The sequence below is a fragment of the Coturnix japonica genome, chromosome 13 (assembly GCF_054131305.1).
Source record: "Coturnix japonica strain WE chromosome 13, WE-NBRP24, whole genome shotgun sequence".
In the NCBI taxonomy this organism is placed as follows: domain Eukaryota; kingdom Metazoa; phylum Chordata; class Aves; order Galliformes; family Phasianidae; genus Coturnix; species Coturnix japonica.
In genome coordinates, this window is record NC_140675.1 from 16776769 (window position 1) to 16797233 (window position 20465).

A 20465-nucleotide genomic window follows, 5' to 3' on the forward strand; every position below is an offset into this window, starting at 1 on the left:
TTTTGTTTTTTTTTTTCTTTTTTGTCTGATTTCATTGTTTGGGGCTATTTTTTGTCTTTTAAGTCTAAGCAGCCCATCAGTCTTACAACTCTTCTGTCCTGCCACTGAAAGGAGATACCCATAGATTAAATAGTTAAATAAGAAGTCCCCAAGGGGGACTTTCCAAATATTTTATTAGTGTCCTTTGGGGCAAATTGTAGATTAGGACTCAGAATATTAATTGGCAGACTTGCATGTACTTGTAGTCAACAAAGCAGCAAACCAATCCTGAAAAACCACAGTGGGGACTAATTCAGAAATGTCTTAAAACAGAACACGAAGAACGTTTTTACCTCCTCTCAGCTCCAGATTCCTACTCCTCATGTTAAAGAACAAACCTTAAACTTGCCTGAATTACAAGCAAAACTGTCAGCCTCCCTCAAAATGGGGGAAGAAAGTACTTCTAAAATGCTTATGCATTATATAACATGTACCCATATATCATTTATACAGACATTAGCAACTTGTGTTATTTCCTCATTTTGGAGGTGATGCATTAAAAGTGAGAATGCCACTACTGCCATTTTCTTCTTACATAAAGCAGATTTGTGTCCACAGTGCATGTGTAGAGATCTCTGTGATTTTCAAAAAGCAAATTGGAGGCCATTGCGATAGCTTGAGTAGTGTGGCCAAACACAAAATAAAGATGGCATGTAAGAAGCCTGGTTGGCACCAATGCCAATTTTATGCTCTGTCTTGATTAAAGCAGAGATGTTTGCATATGTCTGGAATCCTAAGGCATTCTGATGCACATCCCCTCCTGCTGAGCCAGCAAAGCTCCTCTCACGGTTACTGCTTTTGCATAGCAGATACACATTAATGGAAGCAGTCAGAGCATTTATCTACCTGGTTCATGATTTGCACATCTCTGGAATATCCTTAAAATGCAGACAAAGTTTAAAAAGCAATAGAAGAGAGTTGCAGAAAATCCAGATTAATGGTTAAAAGTTGAAATAGTTTATCCTCTTACACAGGGGTATTAATTACAAAGAGCATCTTCAGTCTCATTTGCAGAGTTTCCCTTTCACTATCTGGAACTGAAGCAGTAGATTAATGAGAGAGGCTGGGAAGGTGCCACCTTGTAAGGAGCTGCATGGAAATGAACCACTTAAAATGCACAAACAAGTTTTATTGCAACTGCCAAACCTAGGAATCATGTAACATCCTACTATAGAATATACTGTAACTAATGACATCAACTATTTACACACATTTATTGTGTTGTTGTGTTTTGTTTTCAGATCTCCATATATAGGTGAACATTTTGAATTTTTTGCTAAAGATTTCCAAATTAACATCTAAAGGATTTTTTATTTTCCTTTATGTATTCTCTCTGGGTTATATCGGTGCTACAGGGCTACTCAGCCCATGCTGTAGTGATTCCTGCTTAGATGTTATTAATACAGTGCAGGAGAGGATGGTAGATACGAGTCTTGTAGAAATGAAGCTAATGCTGAGACTCACTATTTTCATTTCCCTGTGCTTTTGCATTTAGATTTCATAGCACTGAAAGTCTTGGTGGGCGTAGTGTGGATGGCTTGATGGTGGAACTGGAAGATCTTGGTGGTCTTTTCCAACCTTTATGATTCTTTGTGATTCCTGAGAGGAAAAAACACCATTTCTGTTCACAGTGAAGGAGCCACAGTTCACCACCTCCAGGGTCAAGGCTTTGCCACCACCGCAGGGCATGGAGTGCCATAAGCAGTGCTGAATGGAGCAAGGAGGAGGAGATGGCCGCACACATAGCATGGAAGCTTTGACTAATGGTGAGATCTCTCAATATTGGTTTACTGTATTTTTGAGCTTCATATTTAATTCAGGTCAAATCTCATCTACTAAACAGAGCTGTTATGTAGTGCACACACCAGATACACGAAGCGTGGTTTTAGCATAGCTCTGACCCAGTTACTTCATGCAATGTTGTCTAAAAGCAAAAATTGAAATCCCTTATCTAAACAAAAATGAGCCTTTGTTCTCCTAGTTATTGTGGCATTTTGCATGTATTTGGTTTCAAAGACTGATAATTTTACTATTCTGAATCTGTCATGGGCATCATAAAGGCTTTTCCCTTTTGGTAACCAACTGAACAGCACACTGGAGAAATGAATGCCTGCCAATTGAGATATATGGAGCAATCTTGACAAATCTGATGGCTGAAACTACTTTTTATTATTTTTTTATTAATATTTATCAGCTACAGTTGGTAAATATTAATGAAACATTAAAAATAGCTGCATGTGATTAAAGAATTACTCTGTTTTTGTTACTGCTGTCAGAAACAAAAGATGAGGTAGGAAGGGCAGGAAAGAACAGGAAAACCAAAAACTGAAACATTGAGATGTTGGAAGGACTCTTAGAATACAGTTGTGCTTCTCTAATCTTTCTGAAATGGTTCCCCATGCTCAGATGCATCTCTTCACATATAAGTATCTCTCTGTATATACATATAAAAAGATTGTGAATATGAGAGGAAAATACATTAGGATGCAAAGAAAAAAAGAAGTGCAAATTTAAATGTCAGTATACATTCTGATTTTTAACATAGACCTAAAAATCCATAGAACAGCTACAGGGATTTTCCATGTTTGTAATCAAATGTGTTTTCCAGTAATATTTTTTCATTATGTTTGATTTTAGAAATCTTAACACTTTCTGATTGTGATTAAAATGGGGAAAGTGACTAAAATGAAAATGATAAAAAATGAAAGAGAATGTTCTGCCTTCAACCCCCTGCCTTGACTATCAAAAAAATTGATGTTTAAAAACCAAATTTTAGAGAAACAGTTGGTTTTTGTTATAAAAATATGATGACAAATTTTGAAATAGCTGTAAGTGCTACACGGCATTTATTAGGCAAATTTCACCAAGATGGCTAGGCAGTGCAGTGCCTGTTACTGACTTGGCAGGGAAAATGCTAATATCGTAATGGATTGATTTAAGAAGTGCCAGGTAATTTGTAACACTTCAAGGAAGTCCAGTGATTGCACTTAGAAGGAATATAAATGGGAGCTGGAATGAATTGCTAAGATAGGCAGAGGGAAGAAGGATTCGGTTATTCCTGTGAGGTTAGTCACTGGGATTCTGCAGTCAACACAGAAACATCTCTTATTTATCAAGACATCAGGGAGCACCACTGCAACATAATCCTTTCCAACATTTCCAGTCTGTGCTCTCTGTTCAGACAGGCGATTTCCCATCTTGTTTCCTCATCTTGCCTCTTTCCTCCATTCATGTCTTCCTCTTTTCCCTGCTTTTTTTTTTGATACCACTGGAAACAGAATAATTATCACTCCCACATATCAAATTCTCAAAACTAGAATCAGACCATGCTTCCATCCCTTTTATCTAGTGTTTAGCACGTCAGGCTTTTGAAAGCATTGATCACTGTTAGACATAAAGACTGCTGGGAACCTTGTCAGACAGCATGGTTCAGATGTGTACAGGATCAGACATACCATGGTGGTGGAACAGCTGTTTCAGAAGTAAAAGTGAGAAAAATAGCTGGCATTGCATGATCCGGTCATACAAGGTTACTTGTATGATACCAGTCAACTTTTTCCATATTTATCTGCTTTCCAAAATTGCATGTAATAGGGACAGTCAGTGAATAGAACATAAGAGATTGCTGCTTCTGCTGGTTGGACTTAAGCTGGTATTTACAAAGCTGTGGTCTGTGAAGAGACATCAAAACCTTGCCTTAGGTGATACACCACAATTTCCAGTCCCCTCTTGGTCCCAGGAACAGTATCCTCTTGTTGTCTGTGGCCTTCTCTCTTATTTCTAGCCATGGGCGTTTGATGTCATAGATGGTATCAGAGCCTGGAGAGGATTCTCTGAAACTTCATCTCTTCCTGAGCTTTCTTCATGAGCATCAACCAGAGAAGAGTGAAACATTGCCTCTTACTGTTTCATCACTTGAAAGGTATAACAACTGTTTCCAGTTCCCTGCCATACCAGTGTCTTCTCAGTAATGACTTTATTCCCTTTTTGAACAAGGCCGAGTGATTTCTTTGAATCTAGTTTTATTTGAACCCTAAATTCAAGTCGAAGCCAGGTTGTCTTAACTGCTTTTCCTTGACTTTCTGCTCATTCTTCCTTCTGTAACTCAGAGGCATGTCTGTCTTGGATGTGGAAGGATCTGAAGAGTAAGGGCAGACTTGTTGGGCTACTATCATTGAGATTTTCCTTTGGCTTCTAGTATTTGTGGCTAATACTTAGACATCAGTCAAGTTGGATTTTTTCACTTAATGTATGATTATGATTATGGTAGGCATAATTCTGCTGTCACTCATGCAAGAATAAACGCTGAAACTAATGGAGTTATGTGAAAGTAAAACTGATCTTAAATGAGAAGTGAATCAGGCCCCCTATGGATGCGAGATCAAATTACTACCACACTTTATTTACACTTAAACTTTTTCATACCACTGTGGCAATCAAAAATAACTTTAAATTGGTGGAACAGTGATATCCACTCTCTTTAAGATGGTCTTACGCTCCCTGAGCAGTGGTAAAATCTGTTATATATGTGTGAATAACATTCCCTGCATAGAAAGCAGAGAAAGGCAGCAGGTCCCAGCACCAGCACAGCCCTCCCTTCCCTTGGTTACATAGCTTTGAACCCCACTGCTCCCTTCCTGCATCAGAAAGAGCACCAGTTCTCTGATGCCTGGGTACTGCTCAGCACCTGGGGAAGCAACAGTAATTTTGTTTCTTTGCTTCTTGATCCTTTGGGAACCTTCTGCTCAAAGGACTCTTACTTTGGTCATACTTGCAGTCTTTCAGCAGCACAAACGTGCACAGTTGTCTCTAGAAAGGCCTACTCAGGGAGATCACATTTCTAATCTGTTTGCTAATAAGTGTGCAATGGGAGGCAGAATATTTCTTTCTCATGCCGAAGAGTCTCCAGTTAAATAATTAATTGATATTGAAGTGGGTCCAATTTATATTGGGTTAAACAATAGTGAAATGTCTTCCCTCGAGTAGAGAGCAGTGCATTGTGCATATCTATATCCATCTTGCAGCATTCACTGCAAGGCAGGAGGAATACTGCATGATTAGACTGCATCTAAAATATAGAATAAAGGCACCAGAATAGATCTGCTGCCTTCATCACATGGTCAGTCGTTGGCCAACAGGATTTTCTAGGTCTGCTCAGAGCCAGCACAGTTGGATGAGGCAGGGAGGAAGCCCTTAGCAGAGCACTGGGAGTCTCAGCTGGAATGAGCATCTGCTCCCTGGTTGCTCTTGTGATTCTTCTTGGCAAGAAACTATATAATCAGCTTTCTGGTAAATTCTTCCAAATCCTTCTTTGCTTTGACTCTGTGTAGAAAACTACATAACTCTCAGATAACGTGTATTGCTATGATGAGTCCTGAAATTTGATGTTAAATGAAATGTCAGATAATGAAACTGTAAATCCTGTCTTCTTAAAAGTGACTGAATGAACTGCTGAAAATAACCCATCATCTTCTTGAGGAGCAGCCAGGTTAGATGATGATAATGGTATTTCCCAGACAGACAGCGACACTGATTTTTTATATGTGATATACTGGGACCCCGTCTCTGACCTGTATGCAAGATGAGGAATGAAATGGATTTAAGTAATAACAGAAAATCTGATGATATATTTAAGATGCTTATTGTTAGCCTGTCGCCTTATGGAGCCTTTCTAACCCCAGGGGATCACCAGAATAGATAACTATGATGCACACACATCACAAGCTGGGAAATATGATGCAGCTCCTGATGACTTATTTGCTGAGAGAGAGCAACTGTTTCTGTACAACTTCCATAATGTTTCTGAAAATGCTGTCGTTTTTAACACTGCAAATCATTGTTGCTTATGTATGAGAGAGACAATGAAAAAAATTAGAATTGGATAACAACATGAAAATAGAAATATTTGAAGCACGATCAGCTGGTACTATTTTAACAAACTCTCTATAGAATATGTAGAAAAAGCAGCTTGTTTAATGAGCTCAGCATTAAGTGCTACGCTGTAAGTTATTATTTGAAGGCACTGCATACCTCTGATTCTATAATCTATTGACTCAAATCACAGACTGTCAAACACATCTCAAGATTATCCCTGTTTGCATGTCAGACTATATTTCCGGGGAAGTGCAGCTTCTGTTTATTCTTAACTCTGCTGATGATTTTCTCAGATTGCTGCCATATGCTGCATGTCACAGGTGAGTATTTTACTGCCTTAAAATTTGACAATTCTGTATCCAGCTTAATAGTTCTGTCATCTCAGCGTTGCCATTAGCACTGAATTACAACAGAGGATATTTAAACATTGGATTAGGGTGTCAAATATTTGTTAAATAACAAGGGTAGACATTATAAAAAGAGTCAGTGATACTTTAAAAACATCAGTCAGTCAACAAAGGTATAAAAACTGGCTTAGTGACTAAACAAAGTTTGCTCAATGTTTATTTGTTATACTGCAGTTTTAGGCATATATCTTGCTGTGGATTTTACGCATAATACACACACACTGGCCAAATTCCTGTCAGTTGAGAAAGGCACATAGACAATATATTTAATGGCCAGTCTGAAGTTTACAGAAAGAGGAAAATTAATAGATCTGATTTCAGAAAGGATGGGGATATGGTCTTGGGCATAAAGTGCATATTATCTCACATTCCAACATGGTTTATGCAGAATAGAGGCAAGATGCAGTACTGTAAAATGTTAATAATGTTCTGCTCTTTTGGTCCTGCTGAAAGTAAGCACTCACCCCCAATCAGAAATGCAGAAAAAATAAGAGTTTAGCTGGATAAATGCAATGAAAAGCACAGACTTTTAAACATCAAAGCCAAATAAATACATACAGTGAAATGATAGCAGTCATTTAATCTGTTTCCTGCTATAATATCATCAGCCCATTAAAGCACCGAAACACAGGTGAAATGTAAATCCTCTTAAAAAGGGGATTATTCATGTGCTTGAAATTATATACTTTATTACATCTGAACCACAGCTCTAATGCCCATCAGGCGTTAGGAGGCAATGCTTATTCTGTTCATTTTCACACTATGATTTTTTAACAGATCCTGAAAGTTTTAACTCCTGTGAGTGAATATTTTTTTCTCATGGAAGCAGTTCCTCTGACACGTTCAAGTTACTAACTCAGTTAGACTCGATGATCCCTGTGGGTCCTTTCCAGCTTGGGATATTCTATGATTCTATCATTTGCTTTGCCATTGCTAGAAACAGTTTTTCTGCCTATTGCTCCCAAAGCTGCTATGTAAGGATTGGCCTCTTCATTCATGGCACTGCTGGGCTGATTGGAAAACTTGCAGCATGCTCTTTGTCTCATCAGCTTCAAGGAGATTCTTCACTAACATTGCCAATGAAAACTTTTTAAGCTGCTGCTTTTGCTTTACCAGGAGAGTCTGAACACTTTATTGATTAAGCTGCCTGTTTTTCAGTTTCATCATATTCTTTATTTGAATGCGTATCTGTTTTGCTGATTCAGCTGTGTGTTGAAATGCTTGAGGATTCAGCTACTGTTTGTGCTGCATCTTTGGCTTAATCCTTTTGTGCTTTTTTGCTTACTCAGCTGGCTACTAAACCAAGTAATTTTGGGGGTGGAGAGATTGCACTGCCAATTTCATTTCTGACTAGGAAACATATACTATAAAACGGGTTCCAGTCATTCATGACTACAATTGTATATTGTTTAAACGAACTGCCTTTTTAAAGAGTGAAAAAATAATCCCTTCTCCTTAGAGAGGGGGAATTTATTATTTACTCTTTGTTTTACTCTTTCCTTTACTTGCAATGTTTGCATTTGCTCTTTAGTATCTGTGAGGGCTGGAAAGCCAAGTACACAGCCTAGGAAAGGATGCATAGGTTGAGATTCAGCTGCATCTCAAGCTGGCAATAGATTTCTATGACAATAGCTCCTCTCGGAAGTGAGACTGGGATCACAGATAACTGTTTTCACATGATGGAGATCCCAAGCCCCAGTGGGTGCTGTGTAGTGCAGACCTAGATATGCTACCTGGCCCAGGTCCTAATTCTAGCTCAAAAAACCATGGCTCTCTCTATCCAGTTCCTGCTTTTGGCATTGAGCACCTGATCAAGACCATAGAAATGCCGCAGAAGATGTATCTGGCCAAAGACTAATAAGTTTACCTCTTGGAATAGACTGCATGTTGTAGCACACAAATAGGCAACTGATACCATTGACCTTGGCAAGAAGAGTGAAGTCCAGTGCCAACAAAGGTATGATTTTGCAGTGTGGGCATTTGTCTTACAGTCCTTCCTTCTTCCTCATCCTCTTTCATCATCAAGCAAAACCTGGAAGCATCTGAAATCAGCACTGGCTTCTGCAAGTCTTTGATGTAGGCACCAATCCATGTACCCTCTGGGATTTCTATATGGAACATACTGATACTAAACTATTCACCCTAAACTGGATGCAAGACACCATCAGAACAGAATTGGAAGCTTCATTCCTAAAGCTGCTTTGATGTTTAGCTGTGTTCAGTTCACCTAGAAAGAGCACTGAAGAGCTGCCAAAAGCAGACCAACCAGGCTGCCTGGCTGACAAAGCCTCTCCTCCTTCTCTGCCTTCCCTGCTACCTGCAGCCCACGGTTGACCTGATGTGTCTTGGCCATGCAGCACACAAGACAGAGGCAGCAAATCCAGCATCCAAATAGGGATTCCAGTAACTGGCTAAATCTGCTTGGTGAGCTGGCTGCCAGCTGACACATTCGTGGCCATCTGCATCTGGATTGTCCTGACAGTGCCCCTTCACAGCAGGACCAGACTCTTGCATGAGTGTTTTAACTTACCTTGCTGCCCCTTTTTCCTCCCTGGAGAGGGGAGACCCTAACATTTTGCAGGAGCTTTCTCAATGACATTAAAATAGCCCCCAATGTATCTACTCCTTCTGCAGTTAGAAGAGGTTTGTGCAACTTGGATCCTTCAGTTGCCAGGCACTGTGGCTAGCAGAAGTTTATGTCATTCCATTCTCTTCTCATTTATGCCTCGTTTTCCTTTCTCTTTTCCTTTCTTTTTTATTCTTTTCTTTCCCCCTGAGCCATGTATCACAGTTCAGGTCTGTGTTTGCAACAGCACCTCTGTAAGACCTTCCTTATCCTCATATGATTTCTGATTATTACCTTTCACTACAGGATTATTATTTTTTTCCTGCTAAGTAATTTACTTGTGATATTTGGAAAATGGACATAATAAAGAAGAAGTGCTAGAGATAAATCTGTTTTCTCCGTAGCACTTAGCAATACTATTAGCAGTAAAAAAAGAAGACACCTGAGAGGTCCCCATACAAAGCTTTTCACAAACTCCCTATACAGTGCTAAACAGGTTTCTGTGCAGGCAGAGGACTGCAATGGCATTTCAGTGAGATTTATCTCAGTGGCTGCATCTGCCTCTTTTGTTCAAGTGGTTGCAAATCTGTGAAGCAATTACTTGAAATGCTGTGACCCTCTTCATCTGGGCCCTGCAAAAGGCTGTCACTTAACAGGGAAATTAAATTAAACTTGAAACAATGCAGGAGAAAGAAAAAAATAAGAATCCGCCTTTGGAGAACAAGGCAAAACTGCAATGAGATTTAACTAAAGGGTATTACAGTGAGCAGGATGTCCATAACTGACTGCTGCTTATTGTACCCCTGCTGTAAGACTCCAGCTCTCAAGGCTCTTACTGTCAGCAGGAAGCTCCCGAGCAGTTCCTCACCTTCAAACTCCTTTTAAAGGTGTGGTATTATCATCTTTTGCCAACATTTCTATTCAACTGATAGATTTATGTTATTCATTGGAAAAAAAAAAAAAAACAAAAATCCCACAAACCTCCCCCTGGGAAAGACATGGGACAGGAGAACGCTCCCTGCGCTGAGAATGTGAAGGCTATGAAGGAAAAAACAGTTTTTCTGTCCCAGCCCTGGAAGTGTCCCCAGAAGTGATTTTGCCTTTTATTAGCAGCCCACAGAGATTAGAGCAGCCAGAGCTGTTTTCAATCAGCCCTCAGAGACCTTTGCTCCCTTGAGCTTAGCTGCAACCAATGTAACCTTGGTTGACTGAACTGACATTGAACATTGAACTGAAGGACTTTTTAATTTTCTCTCGACTTTTTTTTTTTTCTCCCTCTCTTTTTCAGTGTATTTAATACTGATGTGGATTAGAAAGCCTCTGATGTAAAGGAGAGGGGGGCTCAAATGGCATCAGTGCTATCAATTTGTCCGTAACCAGTTCTTTAAGTGAGGCTTTACAGTAAGCCAGCCTGGAGCTAAGCGACTCTGCCATCATCAGGCTCAATTCTGCAACACAAAATACGGGAGAGACCATTGCAGCTGCTCTGCAAGCCCTGGAAATGCTGCTAAGAGCTGCAGCGGTTCCATGCTGCAGGCATTGTGCTAGAGAGGCATCCCGAGTGTTTGTAGTTCTCCCATGAGAAATTTCCTATTGAGTACTGGAATATTCTAGATCAAAACTTGGAGGGGGAGGGAGGGGATGAAATCTGAAGGGAAAGGCTATCATTGTAGCTCATGAGCTGACATTTCATTTGAAGCCAAGAGAGATAAGAAAAACATCAATGCAAAATCACCTGAGTAAGTTTGGGATGGCTTTGGCAAATAGAGCTATTAAGTATTTCCAGGAGATTTCTGCAGATCGCCTTCCATCTGTATCCACAGTCCTGATGGAGGAGCAAACAAAACACAGGTGGGTTGTTGTTCAGGGTCTCTGAAAATGTTTTATTCCTAAGGCTGTGCCAGCTCGCTAAGAAAAAAAAGGAAAAGCTGAATGAAAACAGTACTTAAAATTTGAGCTGAACCCAACACAGTCTGTGAGATAATAGGTAGGAGCACTGGTTGGAATCAAATTAACCCTCAGTAGCCAGCGGTCATTGCCATGTGTACAAGTACATAAAATCTGAGTGGCAAATGGTGTTCTTCCTGCCTCCACCATTTTTTATACTAGGAGGGAAAACACCAGTACAGCAGGTAGGGGTTTCTGTCTGAAGGACTCGGGTACAGGAGAATTTCATTCATTTTTGATGAAATTATTCTTCCCATACTTCATCCTTGTAAAGAGTTGTTCACCAATGTGTATGCTGCCAAAATAGTGATGATGTGATTAAGGTGTGTCTGTGAAGTGAAGGATATTTCTCTCTGGTAAGAAAGGGCATATGAATGCCAGGTAAAGAGGTGGCCCACACAGTGCTGTGATGTTTTAGTGCTGCTATTAAATACAGTCCAAATGCCTGAACAGGTGAGGGAGGCAGGGGACAAACAGCACTGCAAGAAGGCAGGCAAATCAGTCGGCCTACATGCTGCCCACACACACTGCTGCTGGGGGTTTACCATTTGAATGAGTTTCCTGGGCACGATTGAGATCTGATTTCCATTCAGCACAGTGGGAAAGCACAAGAACAAAAACATGCAAGGAGAAGAAAGAGAGAGGAAGAGAAATGTCTCCCACAGCCACACATCCTCGCTTCTCTACCTGCAGGTATTAGAGGCAGAGCTCTGTATGAGAGGTGAGCTTTGGGGTGACTTTGTGTTGCTGCTTGGCTTAAGCCTTAATGGCAGCACTGGAAGCCATGTTGTTGGGCTCTTGTCAGGATGAAGAGCTCACCTCTGCTGCAGGTGAGGTGTAAGCTCCTGAGTCTCACTGTGCATTCCCTTCCCCTCTCTCTCCCTCACTGCATGTGTTCCCCCAAATCTCCATTTTCTTTAGTGTCTATCTGATGTGAAACAATTCCCACATCTATGTATTTCACTAATGATCTCATGGTTATAATTAGCCAACATTTGTATTTTTGTGTCCAAAAACTGGAAACCTTAATCAGCTCCCGCTCTGCTTTTTACCCCCAAGGTCTGTATGGACTTAGAAGGTATATGACAGCTAACGAAGTGAAGGAAGCCTATTTTCAGAGTATCAGAACTGTTAAATAGAGGTTAGCACCTGCAGTTGTGGATTTTCTATCAGAAAAAGGCTGGAACTGCTGTCTTTTAGAAAAATAATTCCTTACTGACTCAGAGCAAGACAGTAAGTTCAGCTAACAAAATGAAGCGGACCAAGTCTGCAATCTGACTGGTGTGCACAACTTCTTTCCCTCTGCCAGGTACAATGCACAAAACGTATAAAAGCTGGAAATAAGTTCCTACCTAACCTCTAAACCTCTCCTTCAGGTGTCTCCAACTTAGAAAAGCCTGCTTGAGGACCCAAAGCCCAGAGGAGACAGTTGTTTCAACTTCACATAAAGGGAGAATGTGTTGAGTTTTTTGAGCATACAGCTCACTCAGATACACACAACTGGGAGGGTTGTCTGACAGACCTGTGGGTTGTGCTGCCATCCAGAGGGATGTTGACAGGCTGGAAAAATGGGCTTTGTAAAGAACCTCCTGAAGTGCAGCAAAGAGTGTTGCAAAGTCCTGTACCTGGGAAAGAAATAACCCAAGCATCAGCACAAGCTGGGAGGGGCACCTGAATGGAAAGTTCTTGAGAGTCCTGATTGATACCAGGTTGCTCCAAAGAAGGCTAACAGTATTCTGGACTGCAATAGGCAAAGTATTGCCTGCAGATAGAGAGAGGTGGTCCTTCCCCTCTGCTCAGAACTGGTGGGGAGGCACAAGGAGCCATGTGTCCACTGCTGGTCCCCCTGTAAAGGAGACCTTGACCTGGACACATGCGAGAGAGTCCAATGGAGGGCCATAAAGATGATGAAGAGATTAGAGCACCTCTGCCCTGTGGAGAGGCTGAGAGAAGCAGAGCATCTCTCATAGATCCCCTCTGAGCCTGGAGGAGGCTCAGGGGGATCTCATCCATGTGGATAAATACCTGAAGGGAGGTGCAAAGGGGGCACAGCCAGGCTCCATTCAGCGGTGCCCAGTGCCAGGAGCAGAGGCAGTGGGCACAGCCTGGAGCACAGCAGTTCCCCCTGCCTGTCAGGAGCCCTGGCACAGGCTGCCCAGAGGCTGTGGGGTCTCCTCCTTGGAGCTCTCCCAAAGCCGCCTGCCTGTGGGGCTGGGCCCTGCTCTGGATGGCTCTGCTTGGGCAGTGAGGGACCCCGAGGTGCCTCCAACCTCAGCTGTGCTGTGATCTTGTGTTACATAAACACATCATCACAGAGATGGCAAGAATAAACTGGAAAGCGTCCTGACTGGAGATAAGCTTATTTTCTACTGACATTAATTCTTCATGAAGTGTGCATGATAATGAATGTTAATCCGCAAATAAATTCTTAGAAAATTATCTGTTACATCTCCAGGGTGAAAAGGTCTGAGTTGTGGCACTGAATACTAGCAGTATTATATATGATTTACCAGCAATTGTCAAGTTTCACACCAAAGGTCAGGAATAAATCCTGAGTTTGTAAGCCGTGAGAAAGAAATGTATGAACATTTTAATTTATTGCTCTGTCACTGTTAATTCCATTTGGTATTCACTGTGGTAGCATTGCTGCTAATGAATGTATTTGGTAATAACGTGCATGTCATATATATTTATGCTCTAATCACTTTCAGTGGTTCAGCAGACAAAACAAGTTAGGAACTTAGCCATTTTAAATTATTATAAATTAAGAGGGAAAAGAAATCATATTTTATTTCAAGGAAGTCCTTAACAAATATGTATCATATTTAACTTCTCTCAGTAGGAGCCTGTCCTATCACTACAGAATTCCTCGTGTTTTTAAGGAATAAATGCAGATCAAATTATTCTATTGAACAGACTTTTCCTGTTGTTTGATGATAAAAATTGTGTTCGTAATGCTTAGAGTCCAGCTCAACAGATCAAGCAGCAGGAGGAAAATAAATGACAACAAGTACACTTTAGAAATCTTAATTATGACCTAAACAACCTTGCATATAAATCATGATACCGCAGTCTCAAAACCTGACAGAATATGATGTACACACACTAATGTAAGCTTGTGTCCCTGTCACTTCCCAGACTGGTTCTTGAATCCCCATGAGCCCAGGCAGAGCAGAGGCTGAGTTTCTTTGTGGTGAGGAGGATAGACAGTCATTCCGTGGCTCTCACAGGCCTCTTTTCCACCACTGTCTATTATTTCTGTAATCACTTCATTACAGCCTTTGTGAATTGATTGGGTTTAGAAAGCGCTGCAGTGAATAAAAGGAGAGCCTGGCAGCATTTGTACAAATCTGATGGCTATTGCTGAGAGATGTGCTACTCTCCTCTGCCTTTGGAAGTGGGACTGATAGTAAAAAAACATCTGAAAGAAGAAGCGCTAAACTGTTGTTTTTCAGACTCTTTCCATGTTTTCTTCTGAAAGGATCACCATTTTACCATGTGGTAGCGTGACACGGGGATTAACTTTATGCTTTGGTTAGGAAAAAATATTTCCTTTAGGCCTTTTACAATGTGTTGACTATTAATTAAGATGGAAAAGTATGTAACTGCCTGAGCAGTGGATGGATTATGAAATAATTTACAGGTTGATGCTTTCCCCGTTTGTATTTGCAACTTTGTGTCATACCAAATTTAATACATTCATTTAGTGATGATGAATGGTTTTGGAGCCTTTACAAGTGTTAGAAATAGAATCTGTAATATTTACAGCATACTTATTTAAAAGCTTATGAAATGTCAGGCTTGTCTTTATTGCAGACTTGACTCATTGTAAGGGAGTCTTCTGGCTTCCTTTGTTACTACACGAAGAATTCATTTCAGCATCTCCCTTTAGGGATGGTTTCTTTTAAGCTGTGACTGCATTAATAATATCTTACTCTTTCTGTCAGGCAGTTGGACTTGATGATCTCCAAAGGACCCTTCCAGCTGAACCAATCTAATTCTAATTTGCTACCAACCCATAATCAGTAAAACCATGGAGTAAAGGACAAATTTGCTGTCAGCTTTTCTGTATGGGATATATTAATTTTTATGTTTTTTACTCCTGAGTTAATTAAATGCCCCTAAATGTGGAAACTTTTTATGTAAATGCCTTTTTAATAACAAAGACCGTTCCTGCTCCCAGGGAACTGTGTTACTTTAATAATCTGGTCTCATTTTTTATTATTTTTTTTAAGTAAGTGAATATATTTTGAGGCTAAAATTGGTGATTTATTAGTAGTACTTTCCTCAGATACAAAAACTTGTTTTCAAGCTGAAGAATAAAAGGTTGTCTTGCTTTCTGCAAGCATACATGCTGTATTCTTTGCACGGTTCTTTAGATCTATTTGCTTTAGGATTAGCAAGATATCAAACATATCCAGGTTCTAAAAAGTTGTTATTGGTGGTGCTTTTTTAAGTACTTAGCTGGAGCTTTACAAACAAGTTGTGCTTATATCTGCTAAGAAAAGCACAAACTTGTAATGGAGTCACCTATATAATATTTAGGAGCAGGATCATTTCTAAAGAGTGATTTTCTCAGGAAAACCTGTCATTTACAGTCAGCAAACAGTGCTGATGGACGGCTATGGTTCTGTGTGGATGTTTGATTTACATCAATGATTTGATGCTGACTGAAGGCATAAAGGGATTTGGCTGTGCATTACATTGACAATTGCAAAAATATAGTCCAGGTCATTACCATAAAGCAGTAGAAGGTTAGCAGGTGCTATTTTCCATCTGAAATGAGTAGCCAAAGCCAAAAAAACTATTAGACTTGCACGTAGACTTCCTGCACTTTGTGCCTGTTTGCCTTCATTTGCTTACAATGAACTTCTCTACTGGACCTTTTGAGCACTGAGAAGGTAGATGAAGGAGGAAGAAAAAGCCATTTAAGCTTACCATTTAAGCTGCAAAGAGGCATATACCTCCAGGGAGGTTCTGAAGCAGGACAGAAATTTAGGGAGTAGAACATTTCTCTGCTTACTGAGAAAACTTGTCTCCCAAGTTGATAGTCACCCATAGTAGAGCCCATGTGGATTCCCACAAGATGGTTTAGAGACAAGAAAAGTCACCTATGAAAGTTAAGCTTAAAAACCAGATGCACTGATGAGTATTTTTGGCATGAACTGAAGAATCCTTTTGTTCCAGCTTCAGCCCACATGCCGATTCAGCTCAGCAGCTTTCTTCTATTATTTTTCCCGCTTTCCCACAGCTTTCTTGAACACCACTTCTAGGTTGCTGTTTTCTTCCAGACTGCTTAAGTTATGTTTTGTAATGATAATTCATTAAAAATATTGGCACATACTCTCAACTGATGGCAATAGTCTGTGGGAGCATGCTATCAGTCAGGATATGAATGTACTCTTTTTCGTGTTTTTACTATGATGTTTTGGTGTTGGGTTGTTTGGGTTTTTTTCTTAATCTCATTTTCAATAAAGCCTTTTGAAGGAATCATGGTAATCAGGCTTTTCAACATGAAATGATTTTACTATAGTTTATAGTAGTCACTGCCCAAGTTGGTCAACATTGACAGGCAGAGCTTTCTGGTATGGAGGGTGTACTGTGACCCTTATACACCTGGGTGTGACCTACTAATTTGACTCCAGAGAAAAGGCAATTTTAAGCTGACACTGATCCTGTCTGAGTGAGTTCTGTTTGTTTGTTTTTTTTCCTATTGTAACAGAAAAATCAACATGATGGAATGGCTACACAGCAGGTGTAATGACAAGGGAACCAGCACAACAGAAAGGTGCTACAAAGAAAAGGGCTCACCTGACTCTGAAGATGTCAGCCCACGAGGGAAACTCCACAACAGAGGGATCTCCAACCAGAGGTCCTTCCCTAGCAGCAGCCAGCCTTTAAATGAGGTCTGAGAGGTACAGCGATACTCCACCCCTTCCAATCACACAGCTGAATTGCCTTCACCTGTGCTCCCAGGGCTGACTGGGTCCTTCTCCAGGAGCTCAATCAGTGCTTCAGGTGAGGACTCAACAGTTCCCATACACACGTTTAACACTGTTTATTTGCTAAATTGTTGTAATCATGATAGCTGAATAAGTATTTCAAATAAAGCAAGAATCAGATCTCAATATATGCTAAAATATCTATTATGTTGAGAAGCTTTTTATTTAGATCTAAAAAATGAAAAGAAAAAAAAAAAGGTTTGAAAAGTGTAAGGAAAAAGATAAATGTGATGGTCTGAATATGCTGTAGGGGAAAGAGGCGTGAAATACTTAAGAAAAGTTAGATTTTAACCAGAGCTTAAGTATTCTCCCAAATGTGCAAAATTTCCCTGCAGCAATCCTCTTTTCATCCTCAGGAGTAATGTAGTTGAACAGCGCTCATGAGGAACTTGCATCTGCACTAGCTGAGCTCTGTTTAAGAACTGAAGAGGGGAAAGCATCTAATTAACAAGTGATGAAACACTGAAGCAACGAGGAGAGCTATTTTCCCAATGGAGGTTGCTCACTGTCCTGCAGAGCTGATGTTTCCTCGTAGAGATGTCCTCAACTGCTGTATTCAATTCAAAGAGAAAATAAGGTGTGTTCATAAGATTTATCCAGGCTGTATTTTCAAGCAACATACAGCTTGCCAAAAGGAACTGTTTTGATGCTGACGTACCTCACCTGGGCTAAAGATATGACACGGATGTTTCCGTCACAGCAGTTGGCATCAAAGGAGTTCTATCTGCTTTACCTCGATAGGCTGAAAGGTTAGTCTCCATTGGCTTCTTACAGGTAAGGAACCAAAAATAGTGGTCCAGATCTTATGGAAGCAATTTTACAAAAGACTTGACTTTTATAATTAAATATAATAGACATTTGAGACCATTTGCCCATAAACTAGACAAATCCCTGTAAAGTCAAGGCCAACTATATTTGGTAACCTTGAATTAATAGTCTGATGTTTCTTTAATGTTATTTTCTGAAGACAGAATGTTTTTCATTTGAAAAATACCACAAAGAATTTGAAGATTTCAACCAACCGTGTGTCTTATCTGATGTCCTTCCACAGGACAACTGTGACATTATCAGAAATGTATAAAAACACCTTGAGAATAAAATCTTTTTCCTGATTGAGTTAAATCTATACAAAATATTAGAAATTACCTTAGCAAGGGTGATTATTTTTTTCCCCTTTAAAAACTGGGGAAGGTGAACATTGCACTGAGTGCTTTTTCCTTCTATCATCATTTAAAATAGTGACCAACCTTTCTTTGGAATGAAAGATCTAAAAATGGCATTCATTGCTAGTGACAGGATGGTGTTTGAGATGCAGGCTCTCACCCAATCAGTTACTCAAATGTAGGAGTAAGCTATTCCTATTGAGCAGTAAGACGGATTAAATACAGAGTGGCATTAAAAAAAGACAGAGTAATGCAGAAGCATCACCATTGTTTCTAGAATGTAATTTTAAGTAAACGACCTTAAATTTATTTTCAAGCCCATATGCTTGAAAATAAATCTCTGTTCTGCTTGGGTAGTGCTTATTTTATTTGCAAGCAAATATGAATGAGCTAGAAGAAGTGATGGGTACGCTGATGCCACCAGGCCTGGAGCAGGCAGTGACGTGGGCCCTCTCTTCTCTTATCTCATCTCCTCAAGTCAAGTGCATGCCGGCTGTGCTTCCCACCTGTGGGCTGCCCATCTTTCTGGGCTCTCTGTTGACTTCTGGTGGGCTTCTGAGCAAGGACTGGGCCCAGGCAGAGACATGAACCAGCCCATGGCAGGGGCTTAAAACTACATTGTCTTTAAGGTCCACTCCAACTTAACGCATTCTAAGATTCTATGACTTCTGGCCTTCAGGCTCTAAGAGCACTTCCAGATTCTGGAGTTCTCCACAGCCAAAGATCTGAACAGCTTTTTCACTCCTCAGGAGGGCTGTTTGGGTTCACACATCTGCCCATGAAGTTCGTGGCTCCTGTGGTTGGGTTTCAGCTTCTGCCCAGCCATAGTGGTGGGCAGATGCCATTGCTATTTCAACTGCAGGAGGCTCAGAGAGGAGAGCAGCATGCCTTTGGCCTCTGCACAGAAGGAAAGTTTTCCTAAGAGAAATTGGTTGTTCTGCAACAGAAATTACCTTACCTTTGCATTTTTGAAAGTTTCTATGGCCAAAGTTAAGAACGTGAAGTGCCACTTAAGCCTTGAATTGCCTCATTTGGCTAACTTGAATTCTGAAGTCATGTTTTGCTGCTCTTGTCCTCTTTTCAGTCTTTAATTCAGCTGAGACTGCTCAGACATTATGAATTCACATCAAGATGCTTCACAGACTGTCTCTGGGGAAACAGCCTTTTAAAACAGCAGTCTTTTAACAGCGTGTTTATGACTTCTTTTTTCAGATTGAATTCATAAAACTTGGAGGAGGGAGATACTACTCCCTTTATGGAGAGGATGAAAGCTTTCATTTCTGCTATCCACCCATCTTGGTACTCTGCAGAAAATATACTTGCAGACTCTTACACAGCTGGACAGAGTCTAGAACACTGATGCCTGGAGTCAAATCAACGTGATTTTTAATTATGGAGATTAATGGGACCAAACTTAAAATTCTTTAATAGATACCAGTAGACTTAGACGTACACTTAAAATTAAGTACTTACATGAGTTCTGCATGGAGGTGCTGATAGGCAAAAGCATATGGAGCAATGAAACATGAAGAGTAGGGTGTGAAAGTGAGAGGTAAATCTGCATTTTTGCAGGCACAGACATTAGGTGAAGTGTTAAACAGAAACAAGCTCTGATGTTTGAACTGAATTTCAAATATTGGGGCAAGGTGGTTTTATCCAAATTCAGGCCTTGATGTTTCTGGTGGAAATAAGTTCATTGGCTGCGGTGCATTGGTAGCCAGTATTGAACATGAGCTTAAGCAGTCACGCTTCTAGAAAGGAGGAGAAATGTTTATGTGAGCAAATATAAAAGACAAAAACAAACAAAAAAATAACAGCATAGTATGAAACAAAGCTGAATGGAAATGGAAAATGTAGCTGCTCAGCAGTGTGTAATAACATTATTATTTTAAGAATAAAATAACATTATAAGAAATAATTTGAAATGGATATGCACTGCATGTGACCAAACCCCTCCCCTGCCTTTGGGAGACCCACAAGCCCCCCATATCACAAACTGCTCAGATCCCCTTTATTTTCCTTGCTGCTCTCATTGCAAGAAAGGACTTGTTAGCATGTGGCTCATGTCAGAGTTGTAGCAGGAGCCCCAGGAGGTCAAGAAATACCTAAATTCCGTCCATCCTTCAAATGCTTCTTCAGATAAATAACTAGACTTTTAAATTCACCTTTTAGGTCTATTTTGGCTTTGTCGTATCACCATTAAAAGACCTCCTGCTCACTACACACACCAAGCTTTAAAAAAAAAATTGCAAAAGCCTCAGCTGTTAAATAGCAGTGTGTCAATAAAATGATTGCAATGGAGCAGATGGGCTCCCACCACTGTGTGTGTTGGCCCAGGGCTCCTCATAAATATAGAAGAGAGTTTTCTGTCATTCCATTGAGTGTATTTATGCACTGCCAGTCGCTATCCTATCAAGGGCAGCATAGTATTAGAATGCTTTCCCAGCATGGTTTTTTGGACCATTGA

The 20465-nt window shown here is 40.3% G+C and overlaps 1 long non-coding RNA gene across 2 annotated transcripts in view; it reads right to left on the bottom strand.

Annotated features, from left to right (window-relative positions):
• Nucleotides 1-2186: 2186 nt before the first annotated feature.
• The window catches only part of LOC107320872 (uncharacterized), a 132751-nt gene continuing 114472 nt past the window's right edge, over nucleotides 2187-20465 (bottom strand). For both annotated transcript variants that reach the window (XR_014934096.1, XR_014934095.1), the window contains exons 6-8: nucleotides 12356-19749; nucleotides 10622-10711; nucleotides 2187-5609 (exon numbers count right to left, since the gene is read on the bottom strand). This is a non-coding gene — a long non-coding RNA (uncharacterized LOC107320872). The remainder of the gene's footprint in view (nucleotides 5610-10621; nucleotides 10712-12355; nucleotides 19750-20465) is intronic.